At 36.9% G+C, this 7,788-nt stretch overlaps 1 pseudogene; it reads right to left on the reverse strand.

The window, feature by feature from the left end:
* Window positions 1-604: 604 nt before the first annotated feature.
* The window catches only part of LOC141847619 (zinc finger BED domain-containing protein RICESLEEPER 2-like), a 17,474-nt pseudogene continuing 10,290 nt past the window's right edge, over window positions 605-7,788 (reverse strand).

The following is a 7,788-nucleotide window of genomic DNA, read 5'->3' on the forward strand; positions in this document are numbered from 1 at the left end:
TAAATGCATGCATGCACCACAATGACAACGTGCACATCTAACACAAATAACATAGTCCACAACTACACACCACCCACATCACCACAACCACACATCACAAAAAAACCATCACAACACTACAACATGCAATACAAAACACCACAACCATCACAACGTGCAGCCTCCAACAGCAGCCTCACAACGTGCAGCCTCCAACGTGCAATACAAAAAAACCATCACAAACAAACCATCACAACACTACCAACAGCAGCCTCCAGGCTCCAGCAGCCTCCCCGTTGAAGCAGCAACGCCATCCTGCAGCAAGCAGCTACTCACCTGTGTTCCTAACTACAACAAAGCCTTAGATATAATTCGATAACACAATCAAGAAACTGTTTTATAGAAATCTAAACTTTCAACTGTGAAAGTCCAGATTGAAATCTAACTGAGGTGATCCATAAATCGGAGATGATTCAACTGTGATTTGTTCAAGTCTAATATACAAAACTAATCCTAGTGTTGTATTATTGAATGTTCTTAAATCAGTAAATAAGAGAAAAAACATAAGAATCAAAAAAGAGAAAAATAAAATACCTGAACAAAATACATTACTCAAAAATTTAATTCATCCATGCACCGATGTTGTTGAAGAAGACGAGTCCATTATAATTTTTGAAAATTCTGACAAAAAAACACAAGTTAAATAAATAAATTATAAATAAAAATCTAATTGTATTTTTCTTAAAAAGAAAAACTTACCGCTTTCAAGTTTTTCTACATCTTCTAAAATTTCTTCAATGTCGAGTGATTTCAAACTTAATCGAAGCCAATCTTGAGTACAAATAAGACATTCTACCACTTTAGGAGTCAATGAACTCCTAAAACAATCAAGTACCCGACCACCAGTACTGAATGCGGATTCTGAAGCAACTGTTGATATTGGAATAGCTAATACATCACGAGCAATTTGAGCAAGTATAGGAAATCTATGACAATTTTGCTTCCACCATCCCAAAATGTCAAAAGTATCACAATACTCTTCAACTATTTCATTAAGATACTTGTCTAATTCTGACATATTGCCATCACCAAAAATTTGTGCCTTTTGTTTCTTATACTTCGCAAAGATTGATTGTCTTTTCAAATCCATTTGACTCATATTTTTTGAAGCATTGTCTTTGTCAACTGATTCTGAAATAGATGGAACTCTTGAAGTATTGCATTGAGGCTCCATTTTTTCTTTATAATTCTTGTACAAAGCAAATAAAGTGTCTTTTATTATCTTTCCTACTCTGGTACCCTTCTCATCTCCATATAATTCAATCAACATAAATTCTACGAAATCCAATTTATGCCTTGGATCAAGTACCACCGCAATATAAAGCAACTTATTCATCTTCTCAGGATCTCCCCAATACTTGTCAAATTTATTTTTCATTTTAATTCCCATCGAATACACATCAATATCATCACTTTCTTGCCAATCCTTCAAGATGGTATGAATAGAACTAATCTCATGTGCAAAAGTATTAGATGTGACATACAAAGATCCTGAAACTTTTAATGTTAGCTCATAAAAAACTTGTAGTAGAGATGCAAAAAGTCTAACATTATTCCAATCTGCACTTGTTGGCTTCCCATCAAAAGTCTTCAATTCTCTTTTAGGTTTACCATTTGATTCAAGTATCATCTCTCCATTTTCATTCAAAACAATATACCAATCTGTATATTGAAGATCTAATTTAAAACATGGATCTTGTTCATCAAACCTATCAAAAGCTCTTTCAAATTTTTGAGCTATATTCAACATCAAGAAAGTTGAGTTCCATCTGGTTGGTACATCTAAACATAATGAGTTCTTGCATTCAATTTTTTCAATCTCTATACATTCTTTGAACTTGCTTAATCTAGAGGGAGATTGCTTAACATATTTAATAGCATTCCTAACCCTCATCACAGATTGATTTATATCTTTTAAGCCATCAGCAACAATCAAATTGATTATATGAGCTACACATCTCATATGGACATATTCTCCCTTCAAAATAGTGGAATCCCAATTAATCATCTTTTTTCTGAAACTATTGATAGCAACATCATTTGAACTTGCATTATCAACCGTAATAGTGAAAATTCTATTAATTCCCCAACCCCTCAAGCACTTTTCAATAGCTAAACTGATAGCCTCGCCTTTATGACTTGTAATTGGACAAAAATTGAGAATTCTTTTCTGTAAATTCCAATTTGTATCAATAAAATGAGCTGTTAGACACATATAGTTGATTTTTTGAATCGATGTCCATGTATCAGTGGTTAAAGAAATTCTTTGTGTTGAATCACGCAACAAATTTTTTAATTTTTCCCTTTCAACTGTATATAATTCAACACAATCACGTGCAACCGTCCATCTTGAAGGAATTCGAAACTTTGGACATACCATGGCCATAAATGCTTTAAATCCTTCTCTTTCTACAAATTTGAAGGGGAGTTCATCCATTATAATCATTCTAGCTAATGCTTTTCTAGATGCATCTTGATCAAATTTCCAAGAAGTCAAATGTCCCTCACCCTCTTTTGAACCTAATTGTAAACTTAATTGTGCTTGAGTTGTTTCAACAACATGAGGGTGTTTTTTACATATGGTCATATGAGATTTCAAACTTGTTGTGCCATTCTTGTATGGATCACAGAAAAATTCTTTTTCACAATATTTGCATTTGGCTTTGATCTCCGATTTATCATTAGTAAACTTTATAAAATGATCTCATACTTCACTTCTTGGTTTCATTGCTTTTCTCTTCACTACCTTTCCTTTAGATTCTACAGTAGCTTTTGTTCCCACTGAAGGACCAATATCAGATTGTGGTATCGAACAACTATTATTAACATCCATATTTGATAAATCTTTTTCCAGTGACATCAGACAAATACTGATCAGTGATCCAGATGCACAAATACAGACAGAACACTGTTAAAAAAATATGACAAGGTGTGATAATACTGTTCAAAATTTAATTGACTAAAATTAAAAGACATATGAAACACATTATGATTCTAAAATTAAAAACATAACACTATCAGGATATCTATATAATTAAAATTTTGAATTCAATAAAAAATATTATGAGCATAGAAAAAATAGCATATCTATCATGGAAGCTGAAGAAATTATACCTGTAATGTGGCCATGGGCGGTGGTTGTAGGCTTAAGGAAAAATCAGAAATGAGGGAGGACAGAGTCGGTGGTGACTGGATCACAGGAGAACAGGCGGGATCAGGCGGACCGTCTCGACGATGACAAAAGAGGGGATCAGGGACGCGAGTGAGGAGCGGGACCAAGAGCGACTCACGACAGTGCTGAGGAGCAGGAATCGCGACGGCGTTGAGGAGCAGCGGAACCGGGACGCGTCGCGACTCGCGACAGCGCTGAGGAGCGGAATCGCGAGTGAAGGTTTGTGAAGTTAGGGTTTTGAGGAGCGGGAATCACTCGAGGAGAGTGGGAATCGACGAGGAGAGTGGGCGCGAGTTAGGGTTTGTGAAGTGGTGAAGTGGCGAGGACGAGGAGGGTGGGAGCGAATCGCGACGGCGAGAGAAAAATTCGGCTGAGTTAGGGCTTTTTTTTTCTTAAGGAGTCGCAGTTTCGGGTTTTGTTTTAGTGCGCAGTCCGTGGGCCATGGCTCCGTGCAGTGCGGCTCGATTTATTCGGGTAAACCGAATAACAACTTCAAAAACCGAACCCGAACCGATTAAACCGAAAAACCTGATTTTTTTCATTAAATAAAACCAAAATTTTGAAAAAAACCGAACCGAATTAAAAATTCGGTTTGATTTGATCGGTTTATTCGGTTTACCCGAAATTTTGCTCAGCCCTGAACGGGAGTGGGCATCTAATTCAGATGGACCGATATATAGAATCCTGACCTGCACGAGTTGATTGGTGACAAATTTCGATTGATCCGTAAATCAAAAAAAATTAAAATTTAAAATTAAAATAAAAAATTTAATAAATTAGTAAGTTTGATCTGTTTAAATTATAATTCAAATTTAAAAATTTTAATTTAACTGATTTAAATTATAATTTAAATTTAAAATTTTTTGATAAGTCCATAGATTGATCCATCTAATTCGTAATCCGTTTTCAATTGGGTTGGTTAGAAATTTCCTAACTTGTCAAGTGGTGAGCCAATTTTTTCTGCTCCGTCACACGATGAGTTTCTAACGATTTAACCCCTCTCACTATAGATTGATCCATTTGACGGTTCTAATCTTCCATAAGATGGTGTCATAAATCCTCCTATAGTGGATGTTGACTAAAAAAGTTTCACAAACTTATATCATAGGGTGCAAGTTTGACAAAGCTCTCCAATACTTTAGTTGTTATGATAATATAGTACCTAATGAAACAGTAAGACCGTACATAGATGAATAAAAGTGAGATTAGATTCAAATCTTCTTACAATCATCATATTTTTTATTTATATAGCATTTGAACCCCTAAACTCTTAGGTTGTTGCGCTTTAGGGATCATAGATGGTAGAAGAGCATATTATAGAGGAATCATGACTCATAACTGTAAGGATCATGCATACTTGGCTACAAGGAGAACGAAGAGCTTAGAGTATTTAGAAAGAAAAGCTCTAGGAGCTCTAGAACACTGAGTTGGAATATAGATACTTAATTGCATTGGGTATTCTAGAAGTCAAACTATAGGGAGGAATCAAGGAGTCGAGTCACATGAAGAACTTAAGAACTGAGTTGTATGGAAAACTCAAGATGTGAAGTTGTATGAGAAACTCAAGATGCCGAGTTGTACGAGATGTCGAGTTGTATGAGGAACTCAGGATGTTTGAGTTGTATAAAAAAACTCACGTGTCTGAGTCCTATGAGAAACATGGGAATCTGAGTCAAGCAAAAAATTGAGAGGGGCTCTCAGTCTTCACTTAAACAAGAATGTGTTGACTTGTAACGTAGGTTGAATCTGATGATGACTTAAGATAGAATCACTATCTACGAGCATCACGAATCCCCTCACCCCCTTTCATGAATAAGGCTTGACTCAGGCTATCAGGTTAGCAAGAAGTCAGGGCAAATAGACCAAGCAGATGAGCTTGACTCAAGAAGCTCGACAACCCTCTAAATGTGTCATGTTTGGGGTCGTGATTATTAATTTCCTACATATGATTTGATATATATCACCATAATTAATCAAATTAATGCATCTTATTAATAGAATTGGGCATAATCTTTATTGCCCCCGAGGCATAATTGAGTTGATTACGATGGAATAGAGTTGCAGAAGAGGGTAAAGGTTCGAATCTCGGTAAAATTGAGATAATATCCTTCTTCGTCGTGGTCAACTGTAGCTTATCGATTTACCTCCTTACAGATGATCGTGGATCCGCCTGTGTGATGTCACCGAAGTGGCGGATTTCACCTTTTGCAAAAAAAAAGACATAATCTTTATTGATTATCCCATTAAAAATAATTGTGATAGTTAGTCTTTCCAAGGCTTTGTTACGTAGATAGATATAGCATGAATATCCCAAGGTCAATCTTCACTCTCAGATCAAGAACAGATCCTCACCGTAACCCTTGACCTTCCTGAGGTGGTCTTGTGTTGTTAGATCAAGGGATTTGAGAGCTTCGAGGCATCCCTATGCCACTTGATCAAGTGAGAGGATTTATTATGGTTGTCCAACGCTTCTTCCCCATTTGTGCATACTTTTCAACCTCTTGCTTTCTCATCCTCCTTGTGCATGTGATTCCTATAAGTTGTTGTCTTCGCTTTCTTCTCATTTGCAATCTTGTTTATATAGCTTCTAGATCTAAGTCTTTTGGTATAATTATTGGTACAGAGAATATCAGATAATTGAAATGATATTTTGATCATAATAAAGAATTCAAATTAAGATTGTGTGGTGAACTAACAAATTGAGTTAAGTGTTCAGGGAGCACAAGAAAGTCTTAATTGAGATTGAGCAAGGAAGTTCTAGTATGTAGAACCGAACAAGAAAGTTCTAGTCAGGTATACTGGACAAGATGACTTGGCAGATCAAAGTCCTAGTCAGTGGACCAGACGTCTAGCGGATCAGACGTCTAGCGGATCAATGAGTCAGCGAGGACTGTACATTGGAAGAAAGTCTTAGGGGCTGAAGATCAAATGTTAAGCAAAAATCTACCTAGGTTTGGAGGACCAGATGGTTGACAGAAGGTAAACTCTTCTGAGAGGAGTAAGTGAGGATATGTTTCCTTGAAGGGAATGGTAGGCATCGACCTAACCTAGGGTTTCACTAGAAATTTAAAAGTCAAGATCTGACAGTTGTAAAATTATCTAATTTTCTATTAAAAATATATTGTGTTAACTCTATGATGCAGGAAATTGAGGGATTGGAACTTCAAGTTCCGGACGCCCTTATGCATCTGAGCCACCGAACGATCTAACCACTTAGATTGGGTCCAGGCGCCCCGATGTCAATTAATTGGGCCAACGAGGCAGATAAGGTGGCGAGTCAAGATTGGCCAAAAACACCTCAACTTCTAGGCGCCCATGTAGGGATCTGCATGCGCCTAAAAATAATTTTAGCCGCATAAAACGCAGCGAAAAAGGGATCCCTCCAGAAGATCCATGCGAAATCATATTTGTTTTTACCGATTCTATCTACTGTAATCGATGTTACTTTCGATGCGAGCCCTTCGCAATCCCGACAGCAACTCTTGCCTTCAAAGGTTGACGGATCTCAGCACGATCAGTGTGTTCGTGCCTCCACGGTATCCATACGAACACTGAGATGAAGAGGAACCATATCGTGGTGCTAGCCACAATACTAGGTTCGCCCAAGGTAGAAGAGAAGAGGAAGAAGACCAATAGTCCTTCTCTCAAGAGCCTCTCATTCCTTTTTATATCCAACCATGGAATATGAAGGGTTTTTGGCTCTTGGGATTCCATGGAATTAATACATTTAATAATCTCATGCATGTCATGCATGATGATCATGCAACCCTTTTAATGATACTCATGCAACCCTCTTAATGATGAGAGAGAATTAATACCCTATTAATCTCATGCATGATGATCATGTAACCCTCTTGATGGATTCGATTTGACTTGAGTCCAACTCGAGTCTCACTCAATCCAAATTGGCACTAAGGGATGACATTAACAATCTCCCACTAGCACTAGGGTCAATTACTGTAATCCGAATCAACTTGAGTTCAACTCGAGTCTAATTCAATCAGTCTACCATGAGTCTCACTCAATGAGTCTAAACTACATTAGACTCTACCCAATGGTCTAATGATCCATCACATGAACCATCTCCAAATCACATGTTCTAAGTATGTGACCCAATAGGTTCTCGTAACGTTGGCAATGTCTTTAAAACCATTTTAGAGACATAAGCAATGAGCGACATCTAGCAATACATCATTGCTACCCAAGTGACGAGAATGTCGAGATCCGACACAACCTTCCGTGACTACTATCTTGTATGACTCAGTCCTTCTATCCTTGATATCTAGATTGATCACTGAGGCATAGACCATGTCATCCTTTTATTAATCATGAATTTCTTGATCTCCAAGTAGACTATTCTATCACAGACAGTGCCAAAACTAAGTTATCAGGAATCTGCAATCAGCTTCAAAGAAGATGGGTTTAAGCGCAACTACACAATCTCTAATGCAAACCAAAACTCAAACAAAAACCAAGCATTAACCTAATTACCAATTCAATATAAGGTAACAGCAACATTTGTAAATCAAAAACTAAGATATCGAAAATTAGAAATTTCAGAAATGTAGAACCAGAAA

Source organism: Curcuma longa, chromosome 16, assembly GCF_044706935.1.
Source record: "Curcuma longa cultivar G26 ecotype Majalengka, Jawa Barat chromosome 16, ITB_CL_G26_1.1, whole genome shotgun sequence".
Lineage (NCBI taxonomy): Eukaryota > Viridiplantae > Streptophyta > Magnoliopsida > Zingiberales > Zingiberaceae > Curcuma > Curcuma longa.